Source organism: Hemitrygon akajei, chromosome 1, assembly GCF_048418815.1.
Source record: "Hemitrygon akajei chromosome 1, sHemAka1.3, whole genome shotgun sequence".
In the NCBI taxonomy this organism is placed as follows: domain Eukaryota; kingdom Metazoa; phylum Chordata; class Chondrichthyes; order Myliobatiformes; family Dasyatidae; genus Hemitrygon; species Hemitrygon akajei.
In genome coordinates, this window is record NC_133124.1 from 122,752,679 (window position 1) to 122,773,980 (window position 21,302).

At 43.8% G+C, this 21,302-nt stretch overlaps 1 long non-coding RNA gene across 2 annotated transcripts; it reads right to left on the reverse strand.

The window, feature by feature from the left end:
* Positions 1–11,980: 11,980 nt before the first annotated feature.
* Positions 11,981–21,077, reverse strand: LOC140732931 (uncharacterized). 2 transcript variants are annotated; one of them, XR_012100194.1, is made up of 3 exons: positions 20,999–21,077; positions 15,756–15,805; positions 11,981–12,455 (listed from the first exon to the last, which is right to left on the reverse strand). It is a non-coding gene; the product is annotated as an uncharacterized lncRNA (long non-coding RNA). The 2 variants fall into 2 exon arrangements; XR_012100199.1 differs by lacking the exon at positions 20,999–21,077 and adding an exon at positions 18,928–19,202.
* Positions 21,078–21,302: the final 225 nt, after the last annotated feature.

Below are 21,302 nucleotides of genomic sequence, written 5' to 3' on the forward strand. Positions count from 1 at the left end.
GGTTCTAATCTATAAGCACCAAACCCTGTGCCTCTGTACCTCACTCTGCAAATGGATACTTGACTTCCTCATCGGGAGACCACAATCAGTGCAGATCAGGAATATCAACTCCTCCTCACTGATGATCAACACTGGCGCACCTCAAGGATACGTGCTTAGCCCACTGGCCTATTCACTCTACACCCACGACTGTGTGGCTAGGCACAGTGTGGCCTCCGTCGGTCGTGGTCAAACATGGGTACTGCACCTCTGGTAGTCACCGGGAGTGGCTTCTCCAGGGCGCAAGCCAGGGCAGAGTTGATATGGAGATCCGTCTGTTGCCCATGCAGTGGGACCCCCTCTCCATGCTGATGACAGGTCCAAAGGAACGATGAAAGTCGATACAATTTGGTGCCAGCAGCATCGCAGGAGTTGCCGTGCCGGGGCTGGGTACAGCAGTCAGCCACCTTTGGGACTCCGACTCCGGATTTTTCCTCGGGGTTTACTCCCAAAGCCTTTCCTGTGAGCAGGAATAGCCGCAAAGCAGCGGAGGTTTGAAATCAGAGTTTTCCCTCTCCTAGATGAGCTACCATCCGTGGTTAACGAGACCCATCTGTCCGGAAGAACTGGTTTTAAGGTGCCAGTGGCCCATCTTTGCCCCTTCTCCTGAGAACAGCTCCACCGGGCATAAGGACGTGAAGGCCAGGAGTTGGACTTGGTTGTCAGAGGCTGTTTGAGACGCTCGCCTTGAAGAGCATTTGTTTAGCAGTGGGAGCTCGTACAGGAGGAAGATAGAATCCGCTGGTTGAGTCGTATCATAACAACAACCTCGATCTTATAAACATTGACACATAATGTCAGTACGGCCAAGGAACTGACTGTGGACTTCAGGAAGGGGAAGTCAAGGAAACTAGTTCTTATCAAGGGATCAGAAATGGAAAGGGTGAGCAATTTAAAGTTCCTGGGTGTCAACATCTCTGAGGATCTATCCTGGGCCCAAGATATTTATGCAACTACAAAGAAGGCATGACAGCGGTTATATTTCATTACAATTTTGAGGAGACTTGGTATCTCATCAAAGACTTTTATAAATTTCTTTAGAGGTACTATGGAGAATATTCTAACTGGTTGCATCACTGTCTGGTGATAGATAGATAGATAGATAGATAGATACTTTATTCATCCCCATGGGGAAATTCAACTTTTTTTTCCAATGTCCCATACACTTGTTGTAGCAAAACTAATTACATACAATACTTAACTCAGTAAAAAATATGATATGCATCTAAATCACTATCTCAAAAAGCATTAATAATAGCTTTTAAAAAGTTCTTAAGTCCTGGCGGTAGAATTGTAAAGCCTAACGGCATTGGGGAGTATTGACCTCTTCATCCTGTCTGAGGAGCATTGCATCGATAGTAACCTGTCGCTGAAACTGCTTCTCTGTCTCTGGATGGTGCTATGTAGAGGATGTTCAGAGTTATCCATAATTGACCGTAGCCTACTCAGCGCCCTTCGCTCAGCTACCGATGTTAAACTCTCCAGTACTTTGCCCACGACAGAGCCCGCCTTCCTTACCAGCTTATTAAGACGTGAGGCGTCCCTCTTCTTAATGCTTCCTCCCCAACACGCCACCACAAAGAAGAGGGCGCTCTCCACAACTGACCTATAGAACATCTTCAGCATCTCACTACATACATTGAATGACGCCAACCTTCTTAGTGATGAGGGCCACTGCACAGGATTGGAAAAAGGACTCAGCAAACTCCATTTTGGATACTAGCCTCCACAGCATCAGGGCACCTTCGGAAGGTGGTGTCTCAAAAAGGCACCATTAAGAACCCCCATCATCCAGGACTTCACCTCTTCTCATTGCCACCATCAAGGAGGAGGTACACACACACTCAGCATATCAGGAAAAGCTTCTTTCCCTCTGCCATCAGATTTCTGAATGGAAAATGAACCCATAAACACTATCTTATTATTTTCCCTCTCTTTCTGCACTACTTATTTAATTTAATTTTTAAAATATATATACTTATTGTAATCTATAGATTTTATTACTATGTATTGCAATGTACCTCTGCTGCAAAACAACAAATTTTACAACATATGCCAATGATATTAAACCTAATTCTGATTCTGACTTTGCCCTTGGGTGTCCTAACATTTGAGCAACATGTTGCATGGGATGTACTGTTGTTCACAACTGGATAAACACCAGAACTTAGGTACTCATATACTTACAGGATTTATATTGCTGACTTTGTTTCCTCTTGCACTATTTACAAAAGTAATCACTGAGAGAGGATAAGTTGTCTAAACAGGCAAGGAATGTGAGATAAACCAGGGTCTCTTCTCTACATTTTCCTTATGACATAGAAAGCCATTTAGCCTATGCAGCCAATGCTGGCTATCCAGTAATCACATCAAACCCTTTGTTATACTTAGTTTCCTGTAACCTATTCATTATCATCATGTTGAAATAGATCATTAAAATCAAAATTTGTCATGCCAAATTATGAACACCATATCCCTATTTGGTATGGTGATGGTGGGCTATAGGGAAATGGTAGACATAGATGCAATTACATTGATGAAAAGACATTTGGGAGTTAGATGGATAAGAAAGGCCTAGAGAGGTATGGGTCAATGCAGGCAAATGGGACTAACTGAGAAAGATATCATTGTTAGTATCAAGAGTTGTCCCAAAGGGCCCCTTTCCATGATGTATAACTGCTACCATGATGCACAATTTTCATTAATGACATGGCTTTAAAATATCTCATTGTGTTTCAGTTGGGTGCTCTCAAAGAAAAATATCTCAGGGTAGAAACCTACCATAAATAGTCAATAATAGAGCATGGTTTAATGGAGCATCTTAAAGGAGGGAAGTGGGGTGCTAAGTCAGAGACCTTTATGGAAGGAACACTACATTTTAGGATCTTCAGATCTGAGAACTTACTGGATAATGATGGAATGTGTAATCTTGAGAATGAATGACAGGCACGTTGGACGACCAAACACAAACAAGAGAAAACCTTCAGATGTTGGAAGTCCAAGCAACAGACACAAAGTGCTGGAGGAACTCAGCAGGCCAGGCAGCATCAATGGAAAAGAGTACAGTTGACGTTTCAGGCCGAAACCCTTCAGAAGGACTACTCTATCTAGAGTGGACAGTCAGCGCCTCTTCCCCAGGGCACCACTGCACAATACAAGAGGACATGGCTTTAAGGTAAGGGGAGGAAAGTTCAAGGGGGATATTAGAGGAAGGTTTTTTGCTCAGAGAGTGGTTGGTGCGTGGAATGCACTGCCAGAGTCAGTGGTGGAGGCAGATACACTAGTGAAGTTTAGGAGACTACTAGACAGGTATATGGAGGATTTTAAGGTGGGGGGTAATATGGGAGGCAGGGTTTAAGAGTCGGCACAACACTGTGGGCCGAAGGGCCTGTAATGTGCTGTATTGTTCTATGTTCTAAGGCAGAGGTGTTGAACTCAATTGCACATGGGGCCAAAACTCAAAGCACACTTTAGGTCGCGGACCGAACAGGATAAACATTTATTGAACACACTAAAACTAAACATTTTTTGAACATAAATATGAATAAAAACAGACAGGAATATTATTCCAGAAAAAATAAACTAAAACTTTAAATAACTTAAATGTTTTGCTCTCCATAAAAATATCTCCTGTCAGTATTATATAAGTTAGAAATATGAGCATGCTGCAAAAAAACCCTGAAAATATAAATAAAATTTGTGCTTTTCAGCAAAAGTTAAAACAACAACAAATCAAAACACTCAGTTTTCTTTGCTCTTATGCTGTTTTGTCAGAGCTGGATGCTTGGCATCTTTTCTTGGCAATAAGTTCATTTAGGTTTGGTGTAAGGTTCTGTGTTGTGGAGATTCTCAGGATGGACTGCAGGTGTTCATCAGTGAGATGACTCCTGTGTGATGTTTTGTTAATCTTCATCACTGAGAAAAGCTTCTCACACAGATATGTGCTACCAAACATGCACAAGGTTCGAGCCGCATGTAGACGGAGCTGAGGCATTGCTTCAGGAATGGAGCGAATAAACTGTACGGGCCCTGTAGTGTCGTACTTTGCCTTTAGTGTCCCATTACACTGCAGCTCTATCAGCTCCATCTGAATCTGTACAGGTGCAGTTTCCACGTCGAAGGCAAATGGGTTGCGAAGCAGCTCAAAATTAATCTTTTGTGCTTCAAAGTCACCAAAGCGCCGTGCGAACTCAGTGCGAAGTGCGTTCAGTTAATCAGCAAAGTGCGCATTTGGGAACATCATTGCGCCGACCTGGTTCAACATTACTTGGCAACAGGGAGAATGAGGCAAGTTGCACTGGTGCATTTGTGTCTCCCATAAGAGCAGCTTCACTTGAAATGCCTTCACTGCATCATACATGTCAGTGATCATTCGGTCACGTCCCTGGAGCTGAAGGTTTAAGACGCTGAGATGTGTTGTTATGTCAGCCACATTAGCTCCACAAATAAGACACAGGGGTTTACCGGCAATGTCAGTAAACATATACTCATCGGTTTTGAAAGACTCTTTGTTTCAGAATCAACTTTTCTCTTCGCCATTGTTCGGGGTTAGCTTTGACTTCAGAATAGCGTTGTATACAGCAACAGACGCTTGACGCGGGAATGTTCCCGGGTAGCCTATCGGCAGTTGTTGCGCTGCATTATGGGACCTGTAGTTTGTGTGTTATCAGTGCTTCATATCGCCAGGCCATTAATAATTAAAATAATAGATCTATCTAAAATGATCTCGCAGGCCGGATATAATTGTACGCCGGCCGGATATGGCCCACGGGCCTTGTGTTTGACACCTATGTTCTAAGGACTAGAGAAAAAAATCTGAGTAGATTTAAAAAGTGGGGGGAGGAGGGCAGAGAGAAACAAAAAGTGATAGGCAAAACTTGAAGGGATGAAGTAAAGAGCTGGGAAGTTGACTGGTGAATAGAGACAGAAGGCCATGGAATAAAGAAAAGTGGGGGGGGGGGCGGGGAGCACCAGAGGGAGACAACGGGCAGGCAAGGAGATAAAGTGAGAGAGGGAAAAGAAGATGGGGAATGGAAATGGTGAAGTGGGAGGGGGGGGGGGGGGGGTGAAGGCATTACCAGAAATTCAAGAAATCGATGTTCATGCCATCAGGTTGGAGGCTATCCAAACAGAATATAAGGTGTTATTCCTCCAACCTAAGTGGAGGAGGCCATGAACAGACATATCAGAATAGGAATGGGAAGTGGAATTAAAAGTGGTCAACCTCCTCACAGACAGCAGCGGGAATTGAACACCGATCACTGGTGCTGTAATGGCATTATGCTACTGTGCTGCCATATGGTACAAAATGGCCTCATGAAAAATAAAACCTATAGAAATAAACCTTTGGGAAGTAAACCATGCAAGGAGATGCTTGAGAATTTTTCCAATTCTCTGCCATAACATATTTTGTTATGGCAAGAAACAAGATCCTTTAATGTTATCATGAACCCATCTGTATGGTAGGTCAAATATGATGACAGAATATAGTATTAATGATAAGACTCTTGGCAGTGTGGAGGATCAGAGGGATCTTGGGGTCCGAGTCCATAGGATGCTCAAAGCAGCTGCGCAGATTGACTCTGTGGTTAAGGTGGTTTACAGTTCATTGGCCTTCATCAATGATGAGAATGAGTTTAGGAGCCAAGAGGTAATGTTGCAGCTATACAGGACACTGGTCAGACTCCACTTGGAGTACTGTGCTCAGTTCTGGTCGCTTCACTACAGGAAGGATGTGGAAACCATAGAAAGGATGCAGAGGAGACTTACAAGGATGTTGCTTGGATTGGGGAGCATGCCATATGAGAATAGGTTGAGTGAATTTGGCCTTTTTTCCTTGGAGCAACGGAGGATGAGAGGTGACCTGATAGAGGTGTTTAAGATGATGAGAGGCATTGATCGTGTGGATAGTCAGAGGCTTTTTCCCCAGGGCTAAAATGACTAGCACGAGAGGATACAGGTTTAAGGTGCTTGGAAGTAGGTACAGAGGAGATGTCAGGGGTAGGTTTTTTTTTTAAAACGCAGAATGGTGAGAAACTCTTCTCTCTTCTCCCTCCTGCCATCTGGGAAAAGGCTCCAAAGCATTTGGACTCTCAGGACCAGACTATGTAACAGTTTCTTCCCCCAAGCTATCAGACTTCTCAATACCCAAAGCCTGGACTGACACCAACTTACTGCTCTCTACTGTGCCTATTGTCTTGTTTATTATTTATTGTAATGCCTGCACTGTTTTGTGCACTTTCTGCAATCCTGGGTAGGTCTGTAGTCTAGTGTAGTCTTTTTCTGTGTTGTTTTTACATAGTTCAGTGTAGTTTTTGTACTATTTCATGTAGCACCATGGTCCTGAAAAACACTGTCTTGTTTTTACTGTGTACTGTACCTCCAGTTATAGTAGAAATGACAATAAAAACTGACTTGACTTGACTTGCATGCGTGGAATGGGCTGTCGGCGACAGTGGTGGAGGCAGATATGATAGAGTCTTTTAAGAGACTCCTGGACAGGTACATGGAGCTCAGAAAAATAGAGGGCCATGAGTAACGCTATGTAATTTCTAAGGTAAGGACATGTTCAATACAGCTTTGTGGGCCAAAAGGCTTGTATTGTGCTGTAGGCTTTCTATGTTTCTATTATTAAGAGAGACATTAATATTGCAAACTGTGAAGTAAAGGATGTGATCAAGTCCCTTGTGACTAAGCATCCATTATAAAACTCTAGGGAAAACAGTCAGCAGAATTTGCCAACACCCTAACCCTAATTAAAATAATAACCAGACAGTGTATAAAACCACCAATCTCCCTTCTTCATTTATTGCTTTTGGTTTCACATAGATTGAAATGAGTAAAAATAAATAAAATTCACATCATGTTCGTTTGGACGGGGAAATATCTGTCCCATCACCCTCTTCCCTCTCAGCAACACACAAACACAGAAAGAAAACGTACTGGAGTTGATCAGAAAATACCACTCAGCTGGCATTAACATCAATTGAGGTATCATTAAAAGTGATGTTTGTTTTTATTCTATTCACTTCCAAAGACAGTACTTATTGTTCCCTCAGGCTGATTGTGGCTACATCATATAGTGTAACTTTCTTACAGTGATTCACTTGTTTTCCATTTCATACAGGTGTTTTATCCTTCTTCAGGTGGATAACTTGCACTCTGACTACTGCCGCCCAACCCCACATATGCTGTCTTGGTTACACACATATCAACTTAATTGCCCAGACAATAATTGTTTGATCAAAACTAAATCAAATTTGTAAGGCAACACGAGTGAACCTGCAGATGCTGGAAATAAATAAAAAACACAAAATGCTGGCAGAACTCAGCAGGCCAGACAGCATCTATGGGAGGAAGTAGTGACGACGTTTCAGGCCGAAACCCTTCATCAGGAGTGAAGTAACATGGGATGGTCGGGGGGGGGGGGGGGGGGGGGGATAAGAAGTCGGGGGAGGGATAAAGTAGAGAGCTGGGAAGTGATAGGCAGGAGGGAAATGGGCTAGGGGGAAGGTGGAGAATTATGGGAAATAAAAGAGAAAGAAAGGTAGGGCTGGGGGGAGAGATTATAGTGAGGGGGGAAAAAGAGAGAGAAAGAGAACCAGACTAAAATAATAGATAGGGATGGGGGGCTGGGGTATCAACGGAGGTAAGTGAGTTGGATGTTCATGCCGGCAGGAAGGAGGCTACCTAGGCGGGAGATAAGGTATTGCTCCATCGACCTGCGTGTGGCCTCATCTTGATGGTAGAGGAGGCCATGGACAGATATGTCGGAGTGGGAGTGGTCTGTGGAATTGAAGTGTGTGGCCACAGGGAGATCCCGCCATTGCTGGAGGACCGAGCGCCGGTGTTCGGCGAAACGGTCTCCCAGTCTGCGGCGGGTCTCCCCAATGTATAAATGGCCACATCAGGAGCACCGGATACAGTATATCACCCCAGTTGACTCGCAGGTGAAGTGGTGCCTCACCTGAAAGGACTGTCTGGGGCCTGGGATGGTGGTGAGGGAAGAAGTGTGGGGGCAGGTGTAGCACTTCTTCCGTTTGCAGGGATGACTGTCCGGAGGGAGGTCCGTGGGGAGCAATGGGGGGATGAATGGACAAGGGAGCGATCCCTGCGGAAAGCCGAGAGTGGGGGGGGAGGGGAAAATGTGGTTGGTGGTGGGATCATGTAGGAGGTGGCGGAAGTTATGGAGGATTATGTGTTGTATCTGTAGGCTGGTAGGGTGATAGGTGAGGACCAGGGGGACTCTATCCCTGGTGGGCTGGCGGGGGGGGGGGGGGGTGTGGTGGTGGATGGGGTGAGGGCAGAGGTGCGTGAAATACGGGAGACGCGATGGAGGACAGAGTTGATAGTGGACGAAGGGAAGCCCCTTTCTTTAAAAAAGGAAGACATCTCCTTTGTCCTATAATGAAAGGCCTCATCCTGAGAGCAGATGTGGCGGAGGCGGAGGAATTGAGAGAAAGGGATAGCATTTTTGCAGGAGACAGGATGGGAGGAGGAATAGTCTAGGTAGCTGTGGGAGTTAGTAGGTTTGTAGTAGACATCGGTGGATAGGCTGTCTCCAGAGATAGAAACAGAAAGATCTAGAAAGGGGAGGGAGGAGTCAGAAATAGACTAGGTGAATTTGAGGGCAGGGTGAATGTTTGTAAATTCACCTAACGATAAATTACAGCAAATTATCTTCTCGTTGTTGCTTGATATATCATTTAGTTAAACAATCCTATCAGTAAAACAGACAGGACTGATCCCAGCCTTTCCACATCTGGGTCACTGTAACTTCTGGATTTTCTCTGTAACTTTATAGGTCCAGTCAGACAATAACAACACTACTCAACTTTGCAGCTGATCCTAATCTGTTCTCACAAAACGTCCAGTTTGTTTAGGACTTGCCTGAAGATCAACAGGGGTGGAAAACTTGTCCAATAATTTCCCTTGCCTTCTTCAACTTGCCTAGTTCAACTATGCTGTGACCAAATGTAGTGACTAATGAACAGCTAATTCATTATAAATATAGATTCATAGAATCATACAGTACAAAATGGACCCTTATTGCCCATGTTGTCCATGGCAACCATGATGCCTATCGGCATTTATCTGTATTAGGCTCTTATTCCTCTCTACCTTTCTGTCTAAGTAGGTATCTTTTAAACATAAACACAAGACATTCTGCAGATGCTGGAAATCCAAGCAACACACACAAAATGCTGGAGGAACTCAGCAGGCCAGGCAGCATCTATGGAAAAGAGTAAACAGTCAACATTTTGGGCTGAGACCCTTCATCAGGACTGCAGTGCCGATGAAGAGACTCGGCCTGAAATGTCAGCTGTTTACTCTTTTTCATCTTGTATACATAATTGTATTTGCCTTTACCACCTTTTCCGACAGGTTATTCTAAATAACCACCACTTCTGGGTAAATTTCTCCCCCCTCTCCTTAAACCTGTGCCCTCTCATTCTCGACTCCCTTACCCAGGGTAAGTAAAAGTTCTATCCATCTTATCAGTACCCCTATAAAATCATTCCTCAGCTTTCTATATTACAGAAAAATAACCTGAGCCAATCCAATCTCTCCTTATAACTACAACAATCCATTCCAGTCAACATCCTGGTGAATATTTTCTATGCAACACACACAAAATGCTAGAGGAACTCAGCAGGTCAGGCAGCATCTATGGAAAAGAATAAACTGTTGGTGTTTTGGGCCAAGACCATTCATCAGGACTGAGAAGGAAGGGAGATCCCAGAATAAAGAGAATCTGATAGGAGAGGAGTGGACCATAGCAGAAGGGGAAGGAGGAAGGGATCCAGAGGAAAGTAATAGGCAGATGAGAAGAAGTAAAAGGTCAGAGTAGTGAACAGAGGAAAGGGTGGGTGGGATATGTTTTACTTGAAGAAGAAATTGATATTCATGCCATCAGGTTGGAGGGTACCCAGACATAAGGTGTTGCTCCTCCATTCTGAGGGTGGCCTTATCTTGTCACAAGAGGAGGCAATGGATCAACACGCCAGAACAGGAATGGGAATCAGAATTAAAATGATCGGCCACCGAGAAGTCCCGTTTGCGGCGGATGGTGCGGAGGTGCTCGATGAAGCAGTCCCCCAATTTACAACGGCTCTCATCAGTGTAGAGCAGGCCACATTGGGAGCACTGGACACAATAGATGACCCCAGCAGATTCACAGGTGAAGTGTTGCCTCACCTGGAAGGACTGTTCGAGGCTCTGAATGGAGGTGAGGGAGGAAGTGGGGGAGGAGGTGAATGAGCAGGTGTAGGACTTAGGCCACTGCCTGGAGGGAGATTAGTGAGGAGGGACAAGGGAATCCCAGAGGGATTTTCTATATTCTCTGTACTGCTACCATATCCTGCCTGTAGTTTGCTGACCAGGACTGTTCCATGTGTAGCATAACCAGTTGTAAGATAACATCCCAACTTGATGACTATGAAGTCAAGCAAACCAAATGCCACTGTTGTAATGATGCATCGGTTACCAACCTAATATACCCCTATTCGTATCATCAACCTAGTGGCTACTCTCAGGTCACCACTGCAAACTGTACAAAAATCTCCAGAGATGTTTGGGATTGAACCTGAAATCACTGAATGACAGGAGTAAAACATAGCAAAACGTTTCTAGCAAAATGCAGCTGATAAACTATTTCACTGTGAACATAATTTCATACCATACCTAGGGCATGCCATACCCAGATAGTGGCACAGCAGGTAGTACTGCTGCCTGACAGCTCCAGTGAACAGGGCTCATTCCCACCCTTGGGTGCCGCCTGTGCATGTGTGGAATTTCCCTGGGTGCTGTATTTGTGTTGCCATGTCCCCAAAGCATGCTGGTTGGCCACTGTGAGTTATCCCTGTTCAAGGTGGGTGGTAGGAGAAACAGGGGAGAGTTAATGGGCAAACAGGAGGAAATCTGCAGATGCTGGAAATTCAAACAACAACACACACAAAATGCTGGTGGAACACAGCAGGCCAGGCAGCATTTATAGGGAGAAGCGATGTCGACATTTCGGGCCGAGACCCTGGGTGTTGTTGAGAGTTAATGGGAATTGGTTACAAGGGAATGTAGGAATATGGACGCAGGAAACTCCAGATGCTGCAATCAGGAACAACAAGCAATGTCGGAGTAGGGTTGATGTGATTGCTCCAAGATTTGCGTATGTTTGATGGCTGAATAGCCTATGCACACAGGAAATATGAGAAATAAACTTCATGAGCATTTTAGTTAAATGTTAGACACGTTGGTACAGGACCACATATCCTGCTCCAGATTCAGTCACTGGGGGAAGAACTGGAGATACAACCAAACTTTTGGCCAACATCGTTGACAAGTGCTTCCCCAGTGATGGAGCAGTCCCCAGTGGAACAGGATAGTCTGAGCTGCACGTGTTGGTGACCAGGAGCCTGCATTTGCTTCTTCCCAATTGAATTAAAGGATACACGCCCTGCTGCAGGGTCTCAATCACCTCTTCTGTCTCCACAAGTGCTGCCTGACCAATTGAGTTGTTCCAGCGTCCTTTTGCTGAGGAGGCATGCTCGTCAGAGAAATGATAACAAGATAAGATTGACCCTGCTTCCCTGACCTTGGAGCACAGAAATCAGGATTATCTATGTTTACAATTGTATGAACCCTGTGTGACCATTCAAATAACGACCAGAGATGCTGGAAATACTCAGCAGCCTGTTTCAGGTCAGTCACCTTCGCAAGAACTGGAAGAAGTTAGAAGTTGAATGTTTTTAAAGCAAGTAGAAAATGTAAGTCCAGGGGAAGTGCAGAGAATAAAAGAAGATGGTGTGTTTCATTGGGGTGCAGGGTTGGGAGGTGTGATGAAGTCCCATGCTTGTGGTGCAAGGTAAAAAGAAGGGGCAATAAACATAGAACAGTAAAAACTAAAATGGTAAGTTGTTTATTATTGTCACAGGAAAAACCCTTGTTTGGCACGTCACAAGTCCAGATAATTTCATCGCATCAGTACCGCAAGCTAGTACAAGAGAAAAGCAACAGCAGAGTGCAAAATATCATGCTACAGGTACAGAGAGAATACAGTGCAGGCAGGTGATACGGTGAACAGCCATTACAAAGTAGATTGTCAAGTGTACAAGAGGTTCTTCCGATAGTCTTGCAACACCTGTCCTTGAGCCTGGTGGTACATATGTACATGCTTTTGTATATCCTGCCTGACAAGAGAGGAGAGAAGAGAAAACGTCTGGGGTGGATGGCGTCTTTGATTAGGTTGGTTACTTTACCAAGGCTGCAAGAAGTGTAGACAAAGTCTACATGAAGAGGTGGCTGGTCGTTGCAATGTGCTGAACTGTGTTAACAACTCTCTGCAGGTTTTGAGGTCTTGGGGAGAGTGGTTGCCGTACCAAGCCTTAATGAGTCCGGATATGATACTCTCTGCGGTGCATCTATAAAAAACAGGTGATGGTCAACAGGGACATGTTCACCTCTTGTGGAAGTAAAGGTGTAGGACAGGCTTTTCGTCCCACCATGTCTGATCTGATTACGATGCCAATCGAACCAATCCCATTTGCACATGTATTTTCAGTATCTCTCCTCCTCTGCCTTGTGTCTGTCTAAATGGCACTTAAGCAGAGCTGAGAATAGATGTAACCAGCAGCTGTGGAGTTAGTATAAAGATCTGCTCCCTGGGAAAAATGGAAAAGATGATCTTCATCTGAAATTGTCAGCTTTATTACCAGCTTTGGAAACTCATAAAGGATAAGGTGTTGTGTTACTTGAGATTTGTTTTGAGCCTAAAATGGTGTACCAAATGGAATCTGTGCATTATGAAAATGGATTGAAGAAGTCTTCAGCACTCTGAATCCATCTTCACAAAGGAGGCTTTTTAACCCCTCAGGATTACTGTACTGAATGTTTGGAATTATGTGGAAGGTGAATCTTTGAGTCCATGCTAAGCTGAGATAGGCAGATATTTGGTTTATAGAACAAATGGGACTAGTTCTTGGTTAGAATGGACATTGGGCCAAAGGGCCTCTTCCATGTGTATAACTATGAATCTATGTATCAATGGCAATGGAGAACAGATAGAAAATTAAAGCTGAGGCCATGATCATATCAGTTGTGATCTTATTAAGTGGTGAGGCAGGCTTGAAGGTACAGGAATCTCTCCTCTCTCCCATATCCTGTGTTCTTATAAATGGTTCTTTTGTCATACTGGGGCCATGATATGGTTAGCACTGCTGCCCCCGCACTGGTGATCTGAGTTTGATCATAACCTTGGTGATGTTGTCTTTGTAGAGTTTACATGTTTTTCCCATGACTGTATAGATTCATAATTACACCCTAGTGATACGCTGGTAGGTTAATTGGCCACAAATGTGTGTTACTGGAAAGTCGTGCAGCTCTGAATAACACACACCTTTGCAGCAGATTGCCCATTCATTGGGCTCTTGCCATGTCTGGCTACTTAATAATTTTGGTTTTAATTAGGCTGTTCATCAACACCTCTGGTGCTCCTCCCCCTTCCCTTTCTTCCATGGTCTTCTCTTATCATATTCTCCCTCCTCTGGCCCTTAATCTCTTTCACCAATCATCTTCCCAGCTCTTTATTTCACCCCTCCCCCTCTCCCGGCTTCACCTATCACCTACCACCTTGTACTTTGTCCTCCCCTCCCCCACCTTCTTACTCTTACTTCAACTTCTTTTTCCAGTCCTGATGAAGAGTCACGGCCCGAAACGTTGATTGTTTATTCCTTTCCATAGATGCTGCCTGACCTGCTGAGTTTCTCCGGCATTTTGTGTGTGTAGTGCCGGTTTAAGATGAGCAGTAGGATGGATTTTTTTTGGGGGGGGGTGAAATTATCCACACAAAGAGTGGATGAGTGTAGCTCCAACCACAACAGGAAGAAGGTCACTCTGCGTAAGGCAAAGCAGCCTATTGATAGGCACCCTATCCATAACCATTCACTCACACCACCACCAATGCACAGTAGCAGCAGATTGTACCAACTACAGGATGCAGTACAGCAATTTTTCTTTGCATTATTTGGTAATTTATAGTAATTTTAGTGCCTTTGGACTGTCCTAAGACCGTAATAATAACTGTAATTCTAATTATGAAGACAACAATACTCTTTAGAACGAACTTTCCAAGCCCACAACCTCAACATACTTAAAGAACAAAAGCAACTAAAGAATGGGAACACCTCCACCTAGAAGTTGCCATCCAAGACATACACCATCCTAACTTGGAAATGTATCGCTATTCCTTCTCCATCACTGGGTCAAAATCCTGGAACTCCGTCTCTAATGGCATGTGGGTATGCTCACACCTCGAAGACTGCAACAACTGAAGAAGGTGCCACAGCCACGGATTCATCAGTGCAGCAGATTCGGCAATTGCACTCGTGAATATGCACATGTCAGCTAATTATTATTTCATTGTGATACCATTTAACTCCATTCATTCCGTTATAGTGCTTGTCGAGACTCGGACACAGCAACACTTCACTGCCTGATTGCATTCCACCTTGCCTGAGAAATTGGACAGTCGAGTCACCTGACTCTGGAGACTAGCGGTATTCGTTTTATTATTAGTTGGTCTTTTCAGCCGTAATGTTGGCTTCGTCTTCCATTTGAGGGTTTTAGTTAAGTTAGTTTAGTTAGTTAAGGAGATGGTGGTGGACTTTAGGAGATCTAGGCCTCATATGGAGCCAGTGATCATTAATGGAGAATGTGTGGAGCAGGTTAAGACCTACAAGTATCTGGGAGTACAGTTAGACGAGAAGCTAGACTGGACTGCCAACACAGATGCCTTGTGCAGGAAGGCACAGAGTCGACTGTACTTCCTTAGAAGGTTGGCATCATTCAATGTTTGTAGTGAGATGCTGAAGATGTTCTATAGGTCAGTTGTGGAGAGCGCCCTCTTCTTTGTGGTGGTGTGTTGAAAAAGGCAGCATTAAGAAGAGGGACGCCTCACGTCTTAATAAGCTGGTAAGGAAGGCGGGTTCTGTCGTGGGCAAAGTACTGGAGAGTATAACATCGGTAGCAGAGCGAAGGGCGCTGAGTAGGCTACGGTCTATTATGGAAAACCCTGAACATCCTCTACATAGCACCATCCAGAGACAGAGAAGCAGTTTCAGCGACAGGTTACTATCGATGCAATGCTCCTCAGACAGGATGAAGAGATCAATACTCCCCAATGCCATTCGGCTTTACAATTCAACCGCCAGGAGTAAGATATGTTAAAGTGCCGGGGTTAGGACTCAATGTATTTAAGTAAACTACTTAAGAACTTTTTAAAAGCTATTATTAATGCTTTTTGAGAGGGTGATTTTAGATGCATATCATATTTTTACTGAGTTAAGTATTGTATGTAATTAGTTTTGCTACAATAAGTGTATGGGACATTGGAAAAAATGTTGAATTGTATCTATCTATCTGTTTGGCCTAGTGTTTATTGCTTTCTTTTCCCTTTAACACTATTCGCATTAAAGTCTGTGAACCAGCAACCAGCTTCAGTGTCTCTCACTCCGCACTTGGGCCTTGTTCGCACCTGCTGACAGAAGGCAGCTCACCACCATTTTCTCAAGGGTGGTTGGGAATGGGCAATTAAATGCCGGCTCAGCCTGTGAAGCCCATCTCCCAGAATGCCCTCTCACATTACATTCAGTATGTAACACAATGAGAAGCTTGACAGCAACCCATGAGGTCAAAATATACATGAATACATCACAGTAACTTACCCCTTAATGTCAGGAAGTGGCTAAAGAATCAGTAGGGAAATTTGATGGACCTGTGAGAAAAAAAGATATTATTAAATGACAGAGGAATAAGAGGAAAGGAAATTTCATATTCCAAATTTCTTTTGGAGGTCATTCAGCCCATTGAGTCTATGCCAGCTCACAAGCAGTTCTCTCACTAATTTTCCCTGCATTCTCTTTATATTCCCATCAATCCCCCATCACTTGATCTCCGGGGCAACCTGCAGCAGCCGATTCACATGCCACCCCCATCTGCCTTTGGGATGTGGGAAGAAACCAGGGAAAGCTCATGGGGTCACAGGGAGAATATGCAGAATGCACAAAGTCCACACAGACTCGTGGAGGTGGATTGAACCGGTTCACTTGTGCGACAAAGCAGCCGGTCCACATGCTGTGCCACAGTACCAACTGAACTGGAGGGATGTCTCTGCAAGGAGCTGGTGTGCACCTGACAGGCTGAATGGCCTCCAGTTATGGTGTAGTGATGCAAATGAGTGATAGTGTTTGAGGCAGGGCACCATTGTCCCCTGCAGGCCTTCCCTCCATGACTATTAAATATTTTGTTTATCCATCCAATCACTCTCCCATTTACCTTGTCCATGATCACCTTCAGCAGTATCACAGATCTTCCTGAAAGATTTCCTCTCCTTGTTCCTACCTCCTCACCCCTCTTTCACTGCTTCTGTACTTGCTTTAAACCATATTTTTCCATCGCTGTTGAAGTGTCTTCAACCCGAAACAATGCTGCCTCTTGTCATTTCCTGTCTTTATTGTCCATTTCAAACTTCTGGACTCTTATTTTCAATGTCATCATTTAAACACGACACAGCCAATGCTTCTTCAGTACACCAATCAATATGCAAAATTTCTCTGTAAACTAAAAGTACTTACTGTTTTAAATATTCCTGTGTCCATTAATTTATAGACATTTCAAGATTGCCTGTGCAGTGAAAGAGGGTTGGGGATGTCGGATGAAGGAGAGGATATCAAAGTTGGAGAACTGTGATACAGTGGAAAGTGATGAGGGGCAAGGCAAGAATGAAAATCTGGCTAAAAAGACCAAAGAGCTGATTATTGACTTCAGGAGGAGGAAACCAGAGGTCCATGAGCCAGTCTTCACTGGGGAATCAGAGATGGAGAGGGCAGCAACTTTAAATTCCCCAGTGTTATCTCTTCAGAGGATCTGTCCTGGGTCCGGCAAGTAAATGCCACTACAAAGAAAGCTTCCTTAGAAGTTTGTGAAGATTCGGCATGTCATCTAAAACATTGACAAACTGTGTGGTGGAAAGTATATTGACTGATTGCTTCACAGCCCGGTATAGAAACACCAAAGCCCTTGATTGGAAAAGCTAATAAAAAGTAGTGGATACAGCCTATCACAGATAAAGCCCTCTCTTCCATTGAGCATATCCTATCTATATGGACTGCTGTTACAGGAAAACAGCATCCGTCATCAAGCACACCAGCCACTGAGGCTATGCTTTCTTCGCGCCGATGCCATCAGGAAGTAAGTACAGGAGCCTCAGGACCCACAACACCATGTTCAGGACCAGTTATTACCCCTGCACCAATATAACTTCATTCAGCTTCACTTGCCCCATCACTGAATTGGTCCCACAACCTATGGACTCTCCTTAAATGACTCTTCATCTGATGTTCTTGATATTTATTGCTTATTTACTAATTATTATTATTATTTCTTTTTTCCTCTCTTTATTTTTGTATTTGCATAGTTTGCTTGTTGGTTATTGTCTGTCCTGTTGGGTGTGGTCTTTTATTGATTCCATTGCATTTCTTGTATTTACTGTGATTGTCTGCAGGAAAATGAATCTCAGGGTTGTATACACTTCGATAATAAATTTACTTTGAAAGCGCTGCATTTCAGTAAAGACTTGAAGGGCTTAGAGAAGAGGTTTACTGGGGTGTTACCAGGGATATATGTATGATCACGCAACACTTGGGATGAATTATCTATCAACAGACAATTGTTGCTTCTTCTGTAAAGGTCATGGGAGCTGAAGTCACACATTAAATGGGAACTGGACAGATACTTGATGGTGGAACCTTATATGACCTCAATTTGAATTTTAGACCATACTTCTTCCTTTTATTTCAGGAGACCAGTTATACTCAGCAATGTCTGTTCAGTGTTAGTCAAAATATGGCACAGGCTAGACATTTCTCCATTAGGAATTAGTTAATCCCACTACCTCACTTTATCTCTGGAATTCTTACAGAGCATTTAAAGATTCCTTTTAACTTGAAAAAGACAATTCCTACCAGCAAATTAGAATTAAAATTTCTAATCAGAGGAAGCTGTTAATTCAACTCAAATGTTGCTTTCTATTTAAAACAGTTTAGTTTTTACCATGTGGTACTTTATTCACTTGTGTTAAACATATACTATTGGGAGCATCTTAATAAATATTGGATATTTTCAATGCTTGCTTCTGAAAATTGATTCCTTGGTTTTAACACTTATCTCATGCGATTCTTATCTCGTGTTTTACAGCTGAGTGCTCTGCAGTGTCTGGGAGAGCTGACACATTCCAAGTATGTCCGTTACCACAGCAACGAGACTAGATAAAGGTTTAAGAGTAGGTCACAACTCTGAACGGGTTTATTGATTACCCAAGCCTTGCTTTCTTAAAAAACCAGCTGGTTTAGTTGTTAAAATGTCTGCTATGCTGCCATACACAGGCCCACTGATGATACTATGCTTTCTGAATGAATCACCAGGTGGTGGTGAGTCAGCATGCAGGTGTTAGCTAGTACACCTGGTTGTCTGGTGCCACAATGACAGCCTCTTGATCACTTTCAATAAAGCTAAAGAACTGCTTGTTGACTTCAAGAAGGGGAAGGATGGTGAAAATATACCAGTCTACATTGATGGAGAGGGTCAGCAGTTTTAAATTCCTGGGTAGACTCGTTCTGGGCCCAGCACAAAGATCTCTACAAGTATCTCCACTTTCTTAAAAGGCTGAAGTAGCTTGCCATGCCACCAAACACTCTGAAAAGTCTTCTACAGATGCACTGTTCAATGTGTCTTGACTGGTACAGCAATCCAATTTGCAGGAAGAACAAGCTAAAGAGCATGGTGGTCTCAGCCCAATACGTCAATGACAGATCTCTCTTCACCATCAGAAGTACTTACAGGAGATCATCCATCACCAACGATCCCCAGCATCCAGGCCATGCCATCTTCCCACAGTTACCATCAGACAATAGGTACAGAAACTTGGAAGTCCCACATCAAAACAGCTAATTCCTCAACCACTTGGTTCTTGAACCATCTGATACAACCCCAATCACAAACACGAGACATTCTGTAGATGCGGGAAATCCAAAGCAACACACAAAATGCTGGAGGAACTTGGCAGGTCGGGCAGCACCAATGGAGATGAATAAACAGTCAGCATTTCAGGCCAAGATCCTTCTTCAGGACTGGAAAGGAAGGGGGAAGACACCAGAATAAAAAGGTAAGGCGAGGCGAGGGGAGGGGAAGGAGGACAGCTAGAAGCTAAAAGCTAAAGCCAGGTGGGTAGGAAGGATAAAAGGCTGGAGAGGAAGGAATCTGATAAGAGAGGAGTGTGGACCATTGGAGAAAGTGAAGGAGGAGGGATACAAAGGGAGGTGATAGGCAGGTGAGAAGAGGTAAGAGGCCAGTGTGGGGAAAAGAAGAGGGAAGGGTGAGCGAGTTTTTTTCTACCAGAAGGGAAATCGATATAAGCTTTTCCTCCTTCAACCTGAGGGTGGCTTCATCGTGGCACCAGAGGAAGCCATGGACTGACATGATGGAACAGAAATGGGAATCAGAATTAAGATGTTTGGCCACCGGGAAGTTCCACTTTGGCAGATGGCACAGTGGTGCTCTACGAAGAAGTTTTCCAATTTATGGCGGGTCTCACTAATGTTGAGGAGGCCACATTGGGAGCAATGGACACAATAGATTTGCAGGTGAAGAGTTGCCTCACTTTGAAGGACTGTTTGGGGCCCCGAATTGAGGTAAGCAATCCTAATCACTACAGTTTAGCAATACTATCACTACTTCAATCACTTTACATTAGAATGGACTTGGTTTCTTTTGCTCCAATTGTGTTTTCTTGTAAAAATTGCGCATGATATTGTTCTTATGAATGCTGCTCATAAAACACACACCTCTGATGCTGCTACAAGTAAGTTCTTCATTACATCTGTGCATACATGTACTCGTGCATATGACACAAACTTGACTTTAATGTGGGCCTGTATATTAGCATAATCAGATACATTGGGGGAATTTAAGTGAGATGTTAGAGTTCTTACAGTATATCCAATTTCAATGAATAATCTACAAAAGTGTGAACCCCAGAGAAAATCTTAAATCTAGTTTACTGGGAAGTACCCAGTGACATTCAACTAACTCAGCACAAGACGTATTAAAACTAGGGCTTGGCTGGTCTGTATCACACAGATAATGCAGCACCTTATCTAATAGGAATGCTAAAGCCTGGTCTGTTTAAACATAATCTCACTGAGATTGCTGCAACTTTTTTTCTCTCAACCTCTGAATGTATCGCAATTGCCATAGCAGTGTGTGAACATGACTACACAAGCGTCCAAACTTGCAGCATGCAGATCTTATTACAATTCTTGGCTGAGTTCCTGGTCCAAACCACACCTGCACAGGGAGGGGCTGAGAAAAGATCTGATATCTCCTGGAACAAGGACAGGAAAATTAAAGGGTGTGCTATTTCCAGGCCGTTTCGCAGTTAAAACACTGGGCAAATTTGCAGCTTGTCCTCTCAGCGCAGTTGTTAAAATTTGACAAATGTAAATCAACAGCATTATGTTAGAGACACACCTTGGGGAATCTAGCTTTGCTCAAAGTATTAATTGCAAGGGTGTGCCCTCACAGTTTAAACAGGATAATAAAGGTACGAGATTTTCAGTGTCACTAGAGCATGGGGTACCTAGCATTTTCTTAATTTCAGATTCCAGGTCCCTCCTTGAAAGTGGTGTCACCAGAATCACACTGGAGTCCCAGGTACCTGCACTGTTCCATGATCCAGTAAGGAATTAAACCTAGTTTCCATAACATATTAACTTCTTATTTCCCTTCAGGTCCAACATATTTTACCATTTTATTCCTGTTGCAGCTGGACAACTGACAAACAGAGAATCACCTTCCATTTCCCGCTTTCCCAATGCGTACATAATAGAGCCATCAATTTACCAGTACTTACAAACTACCGGAGGAACTCATCATGTCAGGCTGCATCTCTAGAGAGAAATAGACAATCAGAATTTCAGGTTGAGCCCCTTTATCTGCACTGAAAGAGGACAGGGGTGGAGCCAGATTTTGCAGGTGACAAGCAGTTGGGGGGGAAGTGGAAATGAAGTCAGCAGCTGGAAGTTGATAGATGGAAGCTGAGAGGAGGGGAAGGTGGAACAGAATAAAAGGACTGAGTTGTTGGGGGGATGGTTAGGGGAGGGAGTGGGTGGGTGATGGGCAGTGGAGAGGATGCGGGAAGGGAAAGAGATGGGGTG